The sequence below is a fragment of the Giraffa tippelskirchi genome, chromosome 10, assembly GCF_054371585.1.
Source record: "Giraffa tippelskirchi isolate mGirTip1 chromosome 10, T2T-mGirTip1v1.2.pri, whole genome shotgun sequence".
Classification (NCBI taxonomy): domain Eukaryota; kingdom Metazoa; phylum Chordata; class Mammalia; order Artiodactyla; family Giraffidae; genus Giraffa; species Giraffa tippelskirchi.
The window spans coordinates 154,994,851-155,003,089 of NC_137284.1; the positions used below are offsets into that span (position 1 = coordinate 154,994,851).

General features: G+C 40.6%; 2 non-coding genes across 2 annotated transcripts; one reads left to right on the forward strand and one right to left on the reverse strand.

Annotated features, from left to right (window-relative positions):
* Nucleotides 1-198: 198 nt before the first annotated feature.
* TRNAC-GCA (transfer RNA cysteine (anticodon GCA)) lies at nt 199-270 on the reverse strand. Its single transcript has one exon. It is a non-coding gene; the product is annotated as a tRNA-Cys (tRNA).
* A 3,418-nt stretch (nt 271-3,688) lies between these two features.
* On the forward strand, nt 3,689-3,760 carry TRNAC-GCA (transfer RNA cysteine (anticodon GCA)). The gene has a single exon. It is a non-coding gene; the product is annotated as a tRNA-Cys (tRNA).
* Nucleotides 3,761-8,239: the final 4,479 nt, after the last annotated feature.

Sequence of the window (8,239 nt, forward strand, 5' to 3'; positions counted from 1 at the left end):
AGAAGATGACCTTTCCTACCTTTCCTCTCCTCTCCTTACTCCTTCCACGTTCTGTTTGCTAAGCTCCCCTAGAAGAAAGTAGCCTAATTTAAAAAGCCTCCCAACAAGCGAGGTAGGGGATGGAGGTGAAGGTTGATGGTACTGAGATCTAATCTACAGTGACCATGTGTGTGGTCTCCAGATGGAAAGAAAATCAGCAGGGGGCACCCAGATTTGAACCGGGGACCTCTTGATCTGCAGTCAAATGCTCTACCCCTGAGCTATACCCCCTGGCTGATCTAGGTTCTGAACTAGCACCAATTCACTATGTCACAACACCCAGGTATGCAGTTGACGGCAATTACCATCCATTCTCCAAGAGCCAGTGGGAACCTGTGGAACAGCATCCCTCAGTAACGCCCGCTGGTCTCCAACTGCCCTTGCACCTTGCACAGACGTGCTTACTTCTTGGATGATTTCTCTGCAGACTATGTCAGCTGTTTTGTTTTTTTTCTTCCGTGTGAAACTAATTATCTCATCCATATACTTTTTGTCCTGTGGGTTTATACCTTTTTATTGCTTTATTATAGTTGTTGTTAAGTCGCTAAGCTGTGTCCGACTCTTTGCGACCCCACGGATTGCAGCACATCAGGCTTCCCATCTCCCTGAGTTTGCTCAAACCCATGTCTAGTGAGTCAGTGATGCCATTCAGCCATCCCATCCTCTGTCGTCCCCTTCTCCTCCTCCCCTCAATCTTTCTCAGCATCATGGTCTTTGCCAGTGAGTCAGCTCTTTAGATCAGGTGGCCAAAGTATTGGAGCTTCAGCTTCAACATCAGTCCTTTCGATGATATTCAGGACTGATTTCCTTTAGGGTTCACTGGTTTGATCTCCTGGCAGTCCAAGGGACTCTCAAGAGTCTTCTCCAGCGATCACAATTCAAAACCATTCATTCTTTAGCACTCAGCCTTCTTTACGGTCCGACTCTCACATCCATACATGACTATTGAAGAAACCATAGCTTCAGCTATACAGACCTTTGTTGACAAAGTGATGTCTCTGCTTTTTAATATGCTGTCTAGGTTTGTCACAGCTTTCCCTCCAAGGACCAAGGGTCTTTTAATGTTGTGGCTGCAGTCACTATCTGCAGTGATTTTGGAGCCCGAGGAGATAATGTCTGTCCCTGTTTCCACTTTTTCCCCATCTATTTTTCATGAAGTGGTGGGACTGGATGCCAAAATCTTAGTTTTTTTGAATGTTGAGTTTTAAGCCAGTTTTTTTCACTCTAACTGTTGCTTTTCCACCTGCATACAGGTTTCTCAGGAGACAGGTAAGGTGGTATGGTATTCCCATGTCTTTAAGAATTTTCCACAGTTTGTTATGATCTGCACAGTCAAAGGCTTTAGAGCAGTTAATGAAGCAGAAGTAGATGTTCTTCTGGAATTCTCTGCTTTTTCTATGATCCAATGGATGTTGGCAATTTGATTTCTGGTTCCTCTGCCTTTTCGAAATCCAGCTTAAACATCTGTAAGTTCTCAGTTCATGTACTGCTGAAGCCTAGCTTGCAGGATTTTGAGCATTATCTTGCTTTCATGTGAAATGAGCACAATTGTATGGTCATTTGAGCATTATTCAGCATTGCCTTTCTTTGGAATTGGAATGAAAACTGACCTTTTCTAGTCTTATGGCCACTGCTGAGTTTTCCAGATTTGCTGACATACTGAGTGCAGCACTTTATTATTATTCATCATAATTAGGAACATGTTATTTTAAAAAATTGTGTAAGTGAAAATATAGGCACAAATAAGTAAAATTAAATAGCTGTCTAGCCAGACCCATGAACCATGCATGCATTTCAAAATTTTTTAAAATTTGATACTTTGGAGAGAAGAGCAATTGAATAATAAAGTTGTCTTACTGATACTTTATAGCATTATAAAATAAATTTTTTAGGTATAAAGAAAAATAACTTCCAATCTAGAATTCTGACAAGATTGGGTGCGTTCAGGGTGCTATGGTTGTAGACTCAATCTAGAATTCTGAACCCAGGTAAACTGACATTCAAGCAAGAGGACAAAAGAAAGACATTTCAGATGTGCCAAACCTAAGAGCATTAACTGGATCAGAATCTCATTGAATTAAGGAGAAAGAAGGGAGGTGAATCCAGAGAGAAACGAGGAAATGCAAAGCTGAAGGATGACACCCATGGGATATCTGGAGCCACCTTCTCTCCTGAGCTACTTGCCTTTGTGGGGTCAAAGATACTCTCCCATCCTCTGTTTCCTCATCTGCAATATAGGAGTCATAATGCAACCCCCTGGGCTGAATTTTCCTGAGGCAGACTGAGGTCTTCAGCTTGAATCGGGCTGCTCTGGACTCCCTTGAATGAGTTTTCCCCATATTGGCAGAAGCTTCTTTAGTTTCCTGAATGGCAAACTGGGAAGAGAGCTAATCCAGGACAAAGAGGACGCTCCCAGGGGCTCCCAGCAGGCAATGGGAGCAAAGGGCGGGGTCTCAGGATACGGGTCTTTGGTGGAGTGGAGGCACCAGTGCTCAGTAAACGCACAGATGAGGCAAGGGTGAACAGGTGCCCTGGGTGTGGCTGCAGGTGTGAAAGGGCCTGGTCGCAGATGTGTGGATCAAGAGCAGCGGTTCTTAAAACATTGTCCCGGACCCCAAGCATCAGCCTTACTTGAGAATTTGTTAATCAGAAACTTTCAGGAGGAAGCCCAGACATCCCTGTTTTAACAAGTCCTCCAAGTGATTTTGACGCACCCTAAAATTAAGAACCACGGGTCTAGAGCAGAGTTCAGAGGATGAGCAATCTGATCGTGGTCCTTGGTTTTCATCCTGTCTCTGCCCACCAGCTCAGTCTGACCCTGGGGCAGGTGCTAGAATTCCTAACCCATCCCTTCCTGGGGGTTCAGTACCTAGGTCTTCCTGCAGGGGGCGCACAAGGGAGCCGATATAGAACTGTGACAGGTGTTTCTCAAAGTGGGATCCCCCAGACCCTCAATGAGAAGCTTGTTCCTAACCCCACATCACATCTGCATGTTTGACAAGCTCCCAAGATGATTCCTAAGCACAGGACATCTGAGGACTGGCCCGAAGGGTGCAGCATGCACAGGGTCAAATTCTGGTGTCCCCATTAGCTTTTCCTTGTGGTCCTTCAGTTGCATGGCACTGTGTGCTTGGCTAAGCCCACATGCTAGTTCCCCTGATGGTCCCACCATCATTAATCCATTAAAACGCTCCTCTTCTGTAGCCTTTACATTTTTTGACTGATAGAGGATAGGGAAAAGAGGAAGATAAGAGACTCATTGGCTTAGTTATACGGTCCTGAACCCAAAGTCAGGAGAAATGGATTCAGGTCCTGAGTTTATCTGTAAGGAGCTCTGTATGCTTGGGCAGACCAGTAATCCTGAATCTCTGCGTTCAGATGCCCATTGTGAAGGGCATAGACCAGTGACCCCGAAGGCCTTTCCTGCCATAAACATCAGTGTCAGTGCTTTTCCAGAAAGAGCAGGGAGGTGGTTATAGGGAGGGGGAATCTGTTGCTTGTTTTGCATCAAGGAAGTAAAATTACAGTGAGGCTGGTTTGGCAGCTTTGAGCAGGCCCAGCCTGGTGAACATCTTGTGGCAAAAATTTATAGGAATGTTGGGCATGGCTACACAGGTAAAAGGTAGTACTAAGGCCTCTACTTACATCAGGGGGTATAGCTCAGGGGTAGAGCATTTGACTGCAGATCAAGAGGTCCCTGGTTCAAATCCAGGTGCCCCCTGTGGTCCTTCACTTTTGCTAGCTGGAGCTGGTATTGAAGGTTCAGCTCCTTTCCCTAATCCAGGGCCTCAGGATACCAAGTCTCTTGAGAACAAGTCTGGGGAAAATCTGGGGTAACTGAAAACCCTGTCTCTGAACACCACAACCCTAGAGCGATAAGTTCCTCCAACTATGACTTTTTATTTCACTTACCCCTGGTCTTGTTCTGCACAGGCTTGTTTCTACGTGTTCTCATTGCCCTAAATCAGTGCTGTGTTGGTGTTTTACCACCAGCTCTTGAGGGGAGGGGGAGCGTTGATTTGCAGTGTTTCCCAACTTCATGGTGTAAATAATCTCACCAAGTGCAATGTCAAGACACAAACATAAGATCACTGATCATGGTGTTGGGAAGACATGCCGACAAGTGACTCTCTGGTGCAAGCAGGCCCAAGCACAGCCCTGTTCCTAATCCGTCTTCCCTAGAGTGGCATGGGCCCTTTGAGCCCCACCCTATCCTCACACAGCCTACAGAAAAAAGAGCAATGTCTATCACAGAATCAAAATATAGATATCATTTATAAAGTAAAGTAAAAATGTCATTTTTATATATAGTAAATATAATATATAGTAATATATATATAATATAAAGTAAAAATATCATTTACTGAAAATATATTTGTGTTCTACCTGATGTCAGACAGAGGAAAGCCAGAGCTCAGTAAGAACTGTCTGTGGTGAGCAAGGGAATCTAATGAAGTGGCCAATCAGACGATAAGGATAATAGATAAAAGAAGAAGGATGCTAATTTAAAAGAAAAGGGAGAAAAGGGGGACAAATAAAAGAAAAGGATTTCTGCAACCGGCGATATGCCAGACTTGATCTTCTAAAACTCCTCCTATCTCAGAATGTCCAGAAATGCAAAGTAAAAGAGTACAAATATCCATTCGTAGGTGTCACTGAGCTCTCACAGCAGTAAAGATCTCTTAGGAATGGGGTTGGAGGGTGAACTAAAACCCTCCAAGAAGGACTGTGGTGGCTGTGGTGAGATAACCTACTTGCCTGAGTCTTAATAGCCATTTCAGTCTGGGAAGTTAGGTTTTTACCCCTTCCAGCTACATCATTAGTGAAAGGGTGGACTAGCAGAACACCATCACAAGAGGCCTTTCTCTTCTCAGGAGGAAGAAAGTATTTCCCCTGGGAATCCATAACCACAGATTTATTCCCACATATGTTATGGCTTTGAATTTACAGTATCTGCGTGGTTCAGAAACTCCCAAAGCTGAAATTTAACATAAAAAGTGCACTCAGGCTAACAATGATTCTGGAGTACCCAGAAGAAGCAAACACAAACTCTTAGGGGCATGCCTTCATGAGGCCACACAAAATTCTACTGATGAAACCTGGATTAAGATGAGTTCACAGTTCAAAAGAGTAAAATATATGAGGAGTCCATCTACCATGAATGAAAACCATTAGACAAAATAAAGAATGTCAGATAGCAGAATTATCAGACATATATTATAAATTAAGTATGGTTAAAGTTATTGAAGATATAAGGAATTGAATATATGAGAATATATGATTTTTATTTCCTCCCCCGGGAATATATGATTTTTAATGAGATGAAGGAAATCCATTTAAAATAAAAAATATGATAATTGAAATTAATAGTTTAGAGCAGTTTAGACAGAAAGAGAGAGAGAGAGAAAAGAGAAATCTAGGAATGAAATGGGATAGAAATCTTAGAAAAAATTACCAAGAACAAAGCACAGAGGTCTAAAAGAATGCAAAACATAAAGGAGTGGCTAAGAAGGGTGGAGAATAAAATTGGAAGTTCTAACAAATATCACATATGAATTCTACAAAGAGAAAAAATAATGGAGGAGAGACACTATTAAAAGATAAAATGTTTGAGAATTTTCCAGACTTGTACAAAAACACAATGCCTCAGATTGAGGAACCATGAGTTCCAAGAAAGATAAATAAAAATAAATCCATACCTAGGTACATTGCAGAGAAACTTCATAATACCACAGACAAAGGATGATTTTAAAAGCAGGCAGACAGAGAAGACAATTCTTGTGAGAAGGAATAACAGTTAGACTGACAGCAGACTTTTCAACAGAAGCAATGAAAGCTGGAAGACAATGAAATTAAATATTGAGTGTGTAAAAGTAACTGGATAGCATGTTTAAAAGCAGAGACATTACTTTGCCAACAAAAGTCCGTCTAGTCAAGACTATGGTTTTTCCAGTGGTCATGTATGGATGTGAGAGTTGGACAGTGAAGAAAGCTGAGCACCGCAGAATTGATGCTTTTGAACTGTGGTGTTGGAGAAGACTCTCGAGAGTTTCTTGGACTGCAAGGAGATCCAATCAATCCATCCTAAAAGAGATCAATCCTGGGTGTTCATTGGAAGGTCTGATGTTGAAGCTGAAGCTCCAATACTTTGGCCACCTCATGCGAAGGGTTGACTCATTGGAAAAGACCCTAATGCTGGGTAGGATTGGGGGCGGGAGGAGAAGGGGACGACAGAGGATGAGATGGTTGGATGGCATCACCGACTCGATGAACATGGGTTTGGGTAGACTCCGGGAGTTGGTGATGGACAGAGAGGCCTGGCGTGCTGCAATTCATGGGGTCGCAGAGAGTCGGACACGACTGAGCGACTGAACTGAACTGAAAAGTAACTGGAGCTTCCCAAGAGGCTCAGTGGCAAAGAATCTGCCTGCCAATGCAGGAGACGCAGGAGACATGGGTTCAATCCCTGGGTTAGGAAGACCCTCTAGAGGAGGAAATGGCAACCCACTCCAGTATTCTTGCATGGAAAATCCCATGGACACAGGAGCCTGGTGGGCTACAGTCCATGGGGTGGCAAAGAGTCAGACATGATTAAGCACAACAACAAGAGTAACTAACTTAGAATTCTCTACTCAGCTCAAATATCATTCAAGGGTGAGAGATTAATAAGGTATTTAACTGATATCATTTACTCTAACATATCTATCTTTGCCAGAAAAGCTCTGAAAAGTTGTACTTCAGAAAGAAAAACATAGAACCCAGAAGAAAAGAAAAAAGAAGAGAAAAAATAGTGAATGAAGATACTAGCAACCATGTTGGTAAATCTAAACAGCATAGATTATACAAATTAAAACACTAAAGTCCTTCTATTGCTTGGAAGGAGAGTGAACTATAAAAGATAATTAGACTAGATTAAAACAAATACGTGTATAAAATTTTAAAGAGTAACCTCTAAAATCATAGAAAAGGAAGGCATAAATTTCAAATCAGTAGAATAAAAAAAGTGAGTAAAGAAAAATTAATCAATCCAATTGAAGAAAAGAATGGAGAAAAGGCATGGAAAAAAATCATTATCAATATAAAGCAAAAAATAAGATGGTAGAAATGAAGTAAAACATGTTACTAAACACAATAAAAGTAAGTAGACTGCTTTCCAGTTAAGATAGAGATTGTCATATTGGATTATACAACAACAACAAAATCTAGTTACATGCTCTTATAAAAGACACAACTGAAACATAAATATCCAGAAAGTTTGAAAGTAGTGGGATGGGAAAAGATATATTAAACAAATACTATCCAAAATAGAGTTAACGTAGCAATACCAAGTCAGGCAAAATGGAGTATAGATTAAAAGTATTATTAAGGATAAAAAGAATTAATTCATAATAATGAAATAAACACTTTCCCAGGAAAATACAATTCTAAACTTGTAAACACAGTCTCAAAATATGTAAAGCAAAAATTATCAGAAATACAGGAAGAAATTGACAAATACACAATATTGATAGGAAGTTTTAACACATCTTTCTCAGTAACTGATAGATCAAAAGTTCAAAAAAAATGATATAGAAGACATAAATAACATAAGCTTGATGTAATAAAACTAATTTGATCCCTACACACACACACACGCACGCACGCACACAAATATATTTCCCCTTTTGAAGCAAACACAGGACATTTTGAAACATTTATTGCATAACTTGGCCACAAAGCACATATCAGAAAATCCTTAAAAAAATCATCACATACTGCATTTTTTTAATACAAGGCAAATCTCAGTTACAAAAAGGTAACATATCTAAAGAATTATACATTTGGAAACTAAAAAGTACTTTAAAATAACCTCATAGATAGAAAAGGCAATAACAAAAATCAGAAAATGTTTAAATACTCAAATTGATTGTGGCTATTTTCACAAGGAGAAGTAGACAGCATCTCTACGGGAAGCTAGCTAAATTATTTGGGAAAACTGTAGCTGGCTAGTTCACCAAAAGCCAATTCACAGAATGACCAGAGCACCAAAAGCAAAATGTATGAACGTTAAACCACGGATCATCAAGTTGCTGAAAAACCAATTTGAATTACTGAAAATCTTTAAAAATTTTGTTCCATTTGCATTCCTCCCTTTGTTTGTGTGCAGAACTGCCAAATAAACATGGATCTAAATTTAGGACAGTTTTCCACAATCATTTTA